Source organism: Rhinopithecus bieti, unplaced genomic scaffold, assembly GCF_001698545.2.
Source record: "Rhinopithecus bieti isolate Rb0 unplaced genomic scaffold, ASM169854v2 scaffold_17939, whole genome shotgun sequence".
NCBI classification, from domain to species: domain Eukaryota; kingdom Metazoa; phylum Chordata; class Mammalia; order Primates; family Cercopithecidae; genus Rhinopithecus; species Rhinopithecus bieti.
The window spans coordinates 60661-71849 of record NW_016809446.1 but is presented as its reverse complement, the minus strand read 5'-3'; the positions used below and the strand labels follow the sequence as shown (position 1 = coordinate 71849).

Genomic DNA, 11189 nt, shown 5'->3' with positions numbered 1-11189 from the left:
GGGGGGGGGGGGAATTCATGCAAAACAGGTAACACTTAAGTTTTAAATTCCCAAAGAAGGGTTCTTTTAACATTCTTCAAGCAAATTCTGTCAAATAATTTATTAGCTTTCTAAATGCAGGTGTTCATGGGAAAAAAAAAAAGATTCAAGTGGATCCAGCTGTAATTTTTACCGATGGCTGGAAGAGTGGAGAAGTACAATTTAGTCACATGTTCCAGGTGAATGTTCACAATATTAATGAATATAAAAGTTTGAAGTTCCACCTGGAATTGCTAAGAATCACAAATTATGAATGTATAAATAATAAAATATGCTGGGCAAGGTGGCTCACACCTGTAATCCCAGCACTTTGGGAGGCCGAGGCAGGCGGATCACAAAGTCAGGAGTTCGAGACCAGTCTGGCCAACATGGTGAAACCCCGTCTCCACTAACACAAAAATTAGCCGGGCGTGGTGTCCTGCGCCTGTAATCCCAGCTACTCGGGAGGCTGGGGCCGGAGAATCTCTTAAACCCGGGAGGCGGAGCTCGCAGTGAGCTGAGACCACCCCACTGCACTCTAGCCTGGGCAACAAGGGCGAAACTCCATCTCAAAAAAATAAATAAAAATTAAAATTAAAAATACAATTTAAAGTATCTCTTGGGCAAGACTGAAGAAAGAACATATCAGTAAACAATTTTTTTTTTTTTTGAGATGGAGTCTCGCTGTGGCCTGGCTGGAGGGCAGTGGAGCAATCTTGGCTCACTGCAATCTCCGCCTCCTCAGCTACCCTAGTAGCTGGGATTACAGGCACACGCCACGACACTCAGCTAATTTTTGTATTTTCAGTAGAGACGGGGTTTCACCATGTTGGCCAGGATGGTATCGATCTCTTGACCTTGTGATCCGCCTGCCTCGGCCTCCCAAAGTGTCGGGATTACAGGCGTGAGCCACTGCATCCGGCCATCAGCAAACAATTTTTTAAAAATCTCACAAAAAAAGAGTTGTATATTCTTTTTTTTGTTTTGTTTTTGAGACGGAGTCTTGCTCTGTTGCCCAGGCTGGAGTGCAGTGGCACGATCTCAATTCACTGCAACCTGAGCCTCCCGAGTAGTTGGGATTACAGGTGCACACCACCACACCTGGTTAATTTTTGTATTTTTAGTAGAGATGGGGTTTCATCATGTTGGCCAGGCTGGTCTCGCACTCCTGACCTCAAGTGATCTGCCCTCCTCAGCCCCACAACATGCTGGGATTACAGGCCCTAGCCATAATATTATAGCCTACCCGACTTATATTCTTAAACAAACAAACAAACAAACAAACAAAAACCTACTCAACTGATGGTGGCTTGTGGAACATCATAAAGGAAAAATGGTAACTTATCATTATCAATATTATAATTTTTTCAGTGTTTGAAAATAAAATCATTTTCCCAATCTATAGAAAACCTCCCTTTACCGTATCTTCTTAAGTTTCTTGTAAATGACAAATTGCTAATGTGGTCTTTTAAAGAGAAGCAATACAGCAAAGCACGTTTTGGAAAAGTGACTAGGATACAGAAAAATAAGTCAGTGCTTCTGGTGCCAATCAGTATTTGTTCCTAACCAGAAGGCTTGTACGTATCGATCACAATGCAATCATACAGTGACAGACAAGTATTTTTAAAACAAACTTGTTCGTCTTTTGCACCACCTAAAACAACTGTTCGGGGCTTTACTTTTAAATCAGGAAATGAGCCATAAATGTAAAATATTTCAATAGACAGCAATCAAAAGTATCTTCTACTAAACCTTCAGAAGGCAGACGCCAGCTAAGGTTAGAATTATAACTTGAGATGATATTACAAACTTAAATAGGTCATACCGCATGTCCTTTAAAAATTCTTTTAATTTTTAATGTGTCAATGACTTTTCTGCTGTCCTCTTTTCCCAACAGGCGAAGAAAAAATACAGCTTGTGGCTTAAATTGTCAATCTCAAGACGGGGGTTACCTACTGCACAAGAGAGAAATAATGGATACTTTAAAGTCTATTTTTAGAAGTAGTATTAAATCAATCTCTCATTAAAGTTCACAAAGAAATTCGTGGGAAATATGGTAGGGGAAGTGGGACAGAGGTGAGGGGAGATCCAGATAACCCAAAAGTGGTTGGCAAGGTTGCACCCCGCGAAATGATGTAAAACAAGAGTACATCGGCTGATAATTCGTTTCAACGAAGTGTTTCAGAATGATAGACCTCGAGTAATTATTACCTTACTGAAAAGGGTTAAAACCGAAACTGTTTTCAAACGCCAGCTTCCCTTTTATAAGATCCCAACAGTTTAAAAGTTATTATAAATATTTTCTTAGCACCCTCTTTCTCCCAAAAGCATGCATTTCCATAAAGGCTGAATTTAAAAAAAAAAAAAAAAGCAAGGGGGTGAAGGAGCAAAAAATTTCCCCCCAAAACACAAGCTCTCATCTCTCAACTAAGCAGCACAGGGCAGAAAGCAGCATTTCCTCAATGGTGTGGGAGCGGGGGGGAAAGGGCATGAATAAAATACAGCACGAGAGGAAACCTTGGGTTTCGAACTTTATTGCACAGAGTGGAGAGAAGAGTAGGTCAGACGTTGCAGCTCTTCCCCTTGCGAAGCGGGCATGGCAGACACCGAGGCCACCGGGAAGGCAGCAGGCACCTTCACCTCCTCTGCCCTCAACTGTCGCCTTCTTTCCTCCTCCACCCCCACGGCAACCTTAGGCGGCGGCTGCCGGAGCGGGCCGGGTCGGCCGGGGGCGGCGGGCGGCGGGGGCGACGAGCGAGGGCCGGGGGCAGCCCGGGCCGAGGCGGCGGCCTCCCCGGGCGGCTCCGGGCTCCCGGCTCCGCGCCCGGCCCGGCGGCGGCGGCGGAACGCGGCGCCAGCTCGCCGCAGCCGGCCGCCCGCACCACCCCGCGCCGGCTCCCACCGCCTGCCGCCGCCCCCACGCCCCCGCCATGAGCGCCGCCGCTGGCTGCAGGCAGAGTCGCTGCCGCCCCGGCCGCCGCTGGCTCCAGTCCGCCGCCATTATTCTTTGTTCGCTGCGAGCGGCGGCGATGTTGTGGGGCTCGGGCGGAGGCTCCATCTTTACCGCGGCCCCTCCTGCTAGGGGAAGGCCCCAAGCGCGGGTGTCCGGCGCCTCCCCGTCCCCCCTCCGTCCCCCCGGCTCTCTCTGGCTCCTGCCTCCTCCTCCTGCTCCTCTTACCGGTGGTACAAGCTCCTCCGTCACTGCTTTCGTTCACGGCCCGGATCTCGCTGGAGTTTTATTCTCTCCCCCACGTAACACACCGCGTCAAACTACACCTCCGCCGCGTCACTCACCAACACTCCGCTTCTCCCAGCCGCCCGGGCCACAGGCAGCAGCAGCCGCCGCCGACTGAGGAGCCGCAGCCAGGGAGCCAGCCAGCGCCGCCCAGTGCCGAGTGCGCAGCGGCCGCGCACGGAAACAGCCGAGCTCGGCCCGGAGCAGCTCGAACGGCCCCGCCCCCGCGCTGGGGACGGAACTTGCCGAAAGCCTTCGGGTTTCTTCGCCCGAGGCGGACGGGTTCCGCCGGGAGAGGGAAAGCGAAGGCGGGCTGAGCCCGGCGCCGGGAGGAGTTGTCTAAACCCCAGCGCGGCGTTCGGATCGATAAAACTGGCGGCGGAAATTTGAAGGAGGAAGCGGGGTTTGTGTGTGGCCCAGTGGGGGAATTCCCGAGGGGTGTCGGCGACTTGGTGGAAACCCCCACGCAGGTCTGCCTCTGTGGCGGTGAGCGGCGGGCTAAGAAGGCGGCTGCGGCTGCCCCGGCTCTGCTCTTGACCGCCGCGAGCCCCGGGAACTTTCCGACGCCGCCGGGAGACGGGGGACTGCGGGAGCCGTACGGGTTGGGGAGGAAGGTCTGCTGCGCCTCTGCCAACGTCTCGGGGCCTGGGACCCGGGGACGTCGTTTGACCCCCGTGGGAATGGGTTTTCCTTTCTGAGACTCCGCAGAGAAACCTGGCGGCCGCCGGCGGAGCATGCTTTTCTGAGGGACTTTGGCCCCGATACTGTGGCACCTTCCGGGGCTCTGCCCCGGCCGTGGCTGACGTCGACGGCCCTCGGAGGTCTCCGAGCCACAACCTGCCGGGACCGCTGGAAATATGCCCCATCCCACCTGCCCGCCTTTCTCCGGACAACATCCTGTGTGGCTTGCTTTCTTCAGTCTGTTTTCTGCAGCAGGGATTCGCACCCACTGCACCCTAAACCCAGCAGGGGGACTTCCGTGGCTGGAAACTACTGAACTGCTCTCTCAGAAGTCGCCCAGGACCACACCACTAGGTCCCCATTGTCCTTGATAGTGAACTCTGCGCCCCTCTCCCTGGAATTTCAAGTCTTTTTTTTTTTTTTTTTTTTTTGAGACGGAGGCTATGTCTTGTCGCCCAGGCTGGAGTGCAGTGGCACGATCTCGGCTCACTGCAGCTTCTGCCTCCCGGGTTCAGGAGATTCTCCTGCCTCAGCCTCCCAAGTAGCTGGGATTACAGGCACCTGCCACCACACTTGGCTGATCTTTGTGTTTTTAGTAGAGATGGGGTTTCACCATGTTGGCCAGGCTGGTCTGGAACTCCTGACCTCAGGTGATCCACCCGCCTCGGCCTCCTAAAGTGGTGTGGTTACACGCGTAAGCCAGCGCGCCTGGCCTCAAGTCTTAATCATTATTTTTCTGTCCTTTAAAGGAGACGTGTCTTTAGGAAGCAGAGAGTGTTCAAATCTGGACTCCGCCCATGACTCACTTCTCTTGTAAAGAACTGTCCTTCCTGGTACTCCAGGTACCCTACTATTTTCTCATAGGCTTTGCCCTTAAGGAGTCCCTCTTCTGTTACTCTCAACGTTTCCTTTTCTACTGGCTCTTTCTTATTAGTATTTAAACATGCTTAAGTCTCTCAATTCTTTAAAAAGATTTCTCTTCTCCCTAAATTGCTCTGCAACAACTCCAGCTGTCTCTTACCCCTGGACAGTCTCTCACATCCCACCTCCCAGCCCTCTCCAGTGTCCCCACTGCTCACCTGAAGTGGTTCTGAATTGTCCACAGACAAGCTTCATGTCTGTAAATGCAGCGGATCATTTTCAGTCCTCATTTTACAAGCCCTCGTCCCAGTATTTGACACGATTGACCACACTCTTTTCCAAATACCTTTTTCCCTCTGGTCTTATGTCACAGGTTTCCTCTCTACCTGAGTTTGCTCTTTAACAACCAGCTTCTCCTTCTTGATCTACCTCTTACACATTGGAATCATGCTGAGCTGAACCCTGGCCTTCTTACTGAGTCTCCCCATACACTTTCCTAGGTGGTCTTATGCTCTCCCAGTAGCATCAAATACCTTATGTCAAAGACTCTTCAATCCATAACCCAAGCCTAGGTCTTGCTCTGGAACCCTATATTCATAGTTCCAACATACTGCCTTTGGTACACTTTTCATTTGGATGGCTTAGGGCATTTCAAACTCAGCCTGTGTATCATAATTCCTTCGAAATGCTCCTCCCATAGTCCCTGGTTCAGTAAAGGGTATCTTCACATTTACTCAGTTCATGCAAGAAACCTAGCACACCTCCAACACACAGCAGAATCACCTACATCTGTCTGTTCTCTGGAAAATTGGATTTGTGACCTCTCTGTTCCCATGACCATTTTTTCATTCCCATTTTAGTCTAAACCACTGTGGTCTCTTGCTTGAAGTCCCACAATAACCCATTCAGGTCCTCCAAAACTGCTCTTGCCTCATTCCAATACATTTGCCATACTGCTGCCAGAGTAATTTTTTAAATATAAATCTGATCATTGACCTGCTTAAATTCCTCCAGTGGCCTCCCTTTGCTTACCACACATTGTCTAAGCTCCATTATCTGAACTTGTCTTTCTCTCCAGCCTTTCCATCTGTCCCCCTAGCTGCCTGCACTCCTTGCATAGTATTTTAATTTTTTCCAGGCTCTCCTCTTTTTATTCCCTACTGTAGGCTCTCACTTCAGGGTATTTACGCATGCCCTTCCCTTCCCCTGGAATTTTCTCTCACCCTTTCCTCCTACCTAACTGTAATTTATCACTTTCTTTTCCAATTCCTACTTCTCATTATTTGTTTAGTGTCCATGTAATTGTGCAGGTAGGGACCACATCTCTTGTTCACTACCAGCTTTTCCTCTCCCTAGCAACAACACAATATCTAGAATATAGTGGTACTTGTTAAATATTTATCGAATAAATAGTGAATTTGTGAGTGGTCCCGGGCAAAGTTTCTCAACATTTGAGTTCAAATCCTGGCTCTCAGTGAGTTCAGGTTTCCGTAATAAAGTACCATGTAGACTTGGTGGCTTATAAGCAACAGAAATTTATTTCTCATAGCTCTGGAGTCTGGATGTCTGAAATCAGGCTGCCAACATGGTCAGGTTCTGGTGAAGGCCCTCCTCAGGGTTGTAGATGGCTGTTTTTTCTCTTTATCTCACAGGGCAGAAAGAGAGCAAGAGCTCTTGGGTTCCTTTTATAAGGCACTAGTCCCATTCGCACGGGGTTTACCTCCCAAAGGCCTCATCTCCTAATACCATCACATTGAGGGTGAAGAATTTGCAGGAGATGGGGGTGGGGGTGAATTCATTGCACTGGCTCAGCCACTTATTAGCTAATGACTTTGGGCAAATTGTTCACTCTTGTGCCTCAGTTTTCCTATTTGTAAAACAAAGATGATAATAGCACTTACCTCATAGTGTTATTGTAATGATTACATGACATAATACCTGTGAAGTATACTTGGAACAGTGTTTGTACTTGGAACAATGTTAGGAAAAATGTTGCCTATTACTAGCTTTTATTTGGATATCATCCTTGTGTCAAATATGTTTTCAAAATTGAGTTCATCGGCCGGGCGCGGTGGCTCAAGCCTGTAATCCCAGCACTTTGGAAGGCCGAGACGGGCGGATCACGAGGTCAGGAGATCGAGACCATCCTGGCTAACATGGTGAAACCCCATCTCTACTAAGAAAATACAAAAAAAACTAGCTGGGCGTGGTGGTGGGCGCCTGTAGTTCCAGCTACTCAGGAGGCTGAGGCAGGAGAATGGCATAAACCCGGGAGGCGGAGCTTGCAGTGAGCTGAGATCCAGCCACTGCACTCCAGCCTGGGCGACAGAGTGAGAGTCCGTCTCAAAAAAAAAAAAATTGAGTTAATCTACCTGCTCTTCTTACTGTGGCCCTATACATGATATCAAAACTTTGGAATTATTTACTCATAACGCATAATTATCACCCAGCAAATATGGTGAGTTTTTATTTTAAAATGTCCTCATATTCATTCTTCCTTTTTGTATACACTGACCTTCATTTAGACCCTTATTATCATTGATTATTTTGCTAACTTTCTAGGTGTCTTCTAACTGGAGGCTAGCTTCCCCTATTCACTTGGGCCCTTATTCTCAGACCAGTGGGCCTCAAACAATTATTAAAACATGTATTCTTCTTGACTTCTGCTCTAATGGCCTCCGTTCCCACCTAACTTTGTTCATTCATTTATTCAATCATCCGTTCATTCCAATGCAAGTTATTTTACTACTAACATTTTGGGGTATACTCCAAATTTTCAATCTCTCTACTTTGACTTTTCTCTCTTGAGTATTCTCTCTTCGGATATACTCTAGCATTTTCAACCTCACTACTTTCTGACATTTCTACTTTCAGCGTCCAAGTTTTGTCTCTGGGATTTGGAAGCCACCTCCATTTTAAAATACATTTTTTTCAGGATCAGGCTCTCACTGTGTTGCTCAGACTGAAGTGCAGTGGCTGTACACAGGAGTGGTCATCGCACGTGACAGCCCCGCACTCCTGGGCTCAAGTGACTCTCTTGTCCTCAGCCTCCTGAGTAGCTGGGACTACAGGCAACCCCCCATTTTTGACTCAGTTTTCCAATTGCAAAATGTGGTCAATATCAGGGAGATGAAGGAGGAGTGCACATGGATGTAACTTGATAGAGTATAAGAAAAGTATCTTGAAAGAGGTCCAGAATGGGGGAAGGTCCCATAAGATGATTATAAAAGGCTTCAAAGAGAAAGTGGTATTTGAGAGCTTTTCTGTAATCACAACTTCCTGTTATTTTTTGCCCGTTTCTGCTGTCGAATATAATTTTCACCCTCATTGTGAACTCAAGTTCCATGAACCCTGCCTAGCCTAGTTCATCACCTCCTGTGATTTGCTTTCCTGCCTAACCCCAAGACCATGGTGACCTATTTCATTTATTCTAAAAATATCTGTGGAGCACCTACTTTGTGCCAGGCATTCTTCTAGAGACTGGGGAAATTATGAACAAAACAGATTGTCTTTCCTCTCAAATGTTCTAACATTTTCAGCCTCTCTACTTTCTGACATTTGTCTTTTTGCTCACTCTTTTGTGCCGTCATGCACTCTCGTGATCGTAAGTACTATGTCTATGTTGACAACTCTCAAAATTATATCCTTTCCCCAAATCACTTCCCCAAACTCCATACTCACTTAAAATACTCTGTGTTCGTATTTCCACTTGGATGTTGTCTTAGCCTCTGTTCTCCCAGATAGCATAGCCTGAGGCAAAAGGCTTTGTGCTGTTATTTTATTAGGGAGTACAATTCCAAGAAAATGAGTGTAGGGAAAAGGAGTGAATGGGGGCAGGAAGTCAAGATTCAGTCAAAGGGTTGCTAACATTACTGTCTCTTCCTGCTCCCCTGGCCAAACACACTTACTTTAATTTTATGGGGGCACTAAGCAGACACTCATGTGATGTATGACCTGACCAGGAGGCAAAACGCTGCCAGGTGGTTTCTGGCTGAGGTTGATTGGCCAGTGGCCCCACAGCCAAGCGAGGCCAAGATTATCTGAGGTGCTACAGATGTCTACTAGACATCTCAAACTTAGTGTGTCCAAATGGACCTAATTGTCTCCCTCACATCTGCACCTGCAGCCCTTTGCATCTTAATGGCCAAGGTTAAAAATCTTGGCATGGGCTGGGCGCAGTGGCTCATGCCTGTAATCCCAGCACTTTGGGAGGTCGAGGCAGGTGAATCACCTGAGTTCAGGAGTTCGAGACCAGCCTGACAAACATGGAGAAACCTCATCTCTACTAAAAATACAGAATTAGCCGGGCCTAATTTTGTATCATCCTTGTGTCAAATACGTTTTTTTTGGCGCATGCCTGTAATCCCAGCTACTTGGGAGGCTCAGGCAGGAGAATCGCTTGAACCCGGGAGGTGGAGGTTGTGGTGAGCCAAGATCGCACCCTTGCACTCCAGCCTGGGCAACAAGAGCGAAATTCCATCTCAAAAACAAACAAACAAACAAAAAACCAGAAAACCTTGGCATGATATTAGTGACTTCCTTTTTCCACATTTATCAGGAACTTTTGTTGACTATACCTTTAAAATATTAATTTATCCCCAAACTGACTATGTACTACCATTACAAGTGAGCCTAATAACTTCAGCTCTTGCCTGGATTACTGCAATAACTTAAGAAGTTTCCCTACTTATTTCCTTGCTGAGCACCAGCCACACTTCTTCCTTGGCACCCTAGGGTTTTTCCCATGCTTAGAATGCTTTTTCCAAATATGCAGAGAGCTATCTTCCTTGCCTCCTTCAAATCATTGCCAAAATGTCACCTCACTGAGACCTTAACCACACTACTTAAACTTGCAAGTCGACCCTCACCTCAGCCACCCCCCCTACACATCCCAGTTTTCTGAAATCCCCTTACCCTGTTAATCCTTTTTTTCTGTGGGACCTATTACCTTCAAACATACAATCTATTTTACTACTTTTTATGTTATTGTTGACTGTTTCCCCTGCTAAAATACAAGTTCTAAAAAGCAGTATTTTTGTTTTTGCTCACTGATGTATCTCAAACATTTGGAATCGTGTCCTGACATAATATGTGCTCGATATATATACATACTTGTTGAATGAATTTATAACTTGCCTGTCTTCAGTCTCAGGTGGTTTTACACTGTTCAGATTTATTTTCTTGATGATTATTTCAGTTAAGGCGAGGAGGGAGATACATTATGGGTTTCTTATTTATTTGCTAAGATGTCTTACAGTCTTAATATAATAGATATCAATAAATAAATACTTCTGGGTGAGGAATTAATTGAAATCCTCAGTATCCCTCTATTTATGATGGCTAAAAAAATATGAATAACCCAAATGTCCCCATTACTGAATAGTTAACCACTTAATTCGTTTTTGTCTCTTTTATATACATGTACCCGCCTCAACTCTTATAACTCTACTTATTCATTTCATGTGTACTTACACATACTCTTTAATGAACCATGAACTCTCAAAGGCAAAATTGTGTTTTGTTGAACTTGTATCCTAGTAACTGTCATGTAATAGTAGGTGCTCAGTAGTGTCTGTTGAATGAAAGAGTGAATGAATGGTAACAGTTTCTCCAGCACTGGTTAAGGGAGTGTACTCCACCCTGCTGATTCAAGCATCAGATCTACTCAGAAATTCTTACCCAGCTGAGAAGTTGGGGATGCTGAGACTCTTCACAGTTGAAATCAATGTGAAATCAATGTGAAGGGAGCTGTTGTCAATGCTCACTAAGTAATCTTGTGGTTTTATTTTATTATTTAATACTTATTTGTTTATTATTTTTGAGACAAGATCTCACTGTGTTGCTCAGGCTGGAGTGCACTGGTGCAATCATGGCTTACTGCAGCCTCTATATTCTGGCTCAAGTAATCCTCCCACCTCAGCCTCCTGAGTAGCTGAGATGACAGGCACACACCATCATGTCCAGCTAATGTTTTTAAATTTATTTTTTGTAGAGATGGAGTCTCCCTGTGTTGCTCAGGCTGGTCTCAAACTCCTGGGCTTAAGCAGTCCTCCCAGCTCAGCCTCCCAAAGTGCTATGATTACAGGCATGAGCCTACCACACCCAGCTGTGATTTTCATTTGACTTTCCTGATAGAAAAGAAAGCACTAATCTCTTCACAACTATTTCTGGTCTGTTTACCAGTTACATTTCCCCCATGCAAATTAATATATTGTGTTTTAAAATTGATCTAAAAAACCAGAAAAACAAAACAAAAAAAGTTTTGGCTTTACTTCCCCTTCCAGCTACTGTCCCATTTTTTTGTTCTCCTTTACCGTAAAATCCTTAAAAGAGTTCTATATTCACTGCCCCAATTCCTTTTCTCCTGTTTTCTATTAAAACTATTTCAACTACC

At 46.2% G+C, this 11189-nt stretch overlaps 1 protein-coding gene and 1 long non-coding RNA gene across 9 annotated transcripts in view; one reads left to right on the top strand and one right to left on the bottom strand.

Moving 5' to 3' along the window:
• CREB1 (cAMP responsive element binding protein 1) overlaps window positions 1-4287 on the bottom strand; it is an 81184-nt gene extending 76897 nt beyond the window's left edge. For 3 of the 7 annotated variants that reach the window (XR_001888645.1, XM_017889368.1, XM_017889371.1), the window contains exon 1: window positions 3197-3439. The gene's annotated coding sequence lies outside the window, so the exon portion shown is untranslated. Of the gene's footprint in view, window positions 1-3196 lie in introns of all 7 variants that reach the window. The other 4 variants (XR_001888646.1, XR_001888647.1, XM_017889372.1 and 1 more) reach the window with 3 other exon arrangements.
• The window catches only part of LOC108540351 (uncharacterized), a 53561-nt gene continuing 45939 nt past the window's right edge, over window positions 3568-11189 (top strand). For both annotated transcript variants that reach the window (XR_001888649.1, XR_001888648.1), the window contains exons 1-2: window positions 3568-3656; window positions 4684-4776. This is a non-coding gene — a long non-coding RNA (uncharacterized LOC108540351). The remainder of the gene's footprint in view (window positions 3657-4683; window positions 4777-11189) is intronic.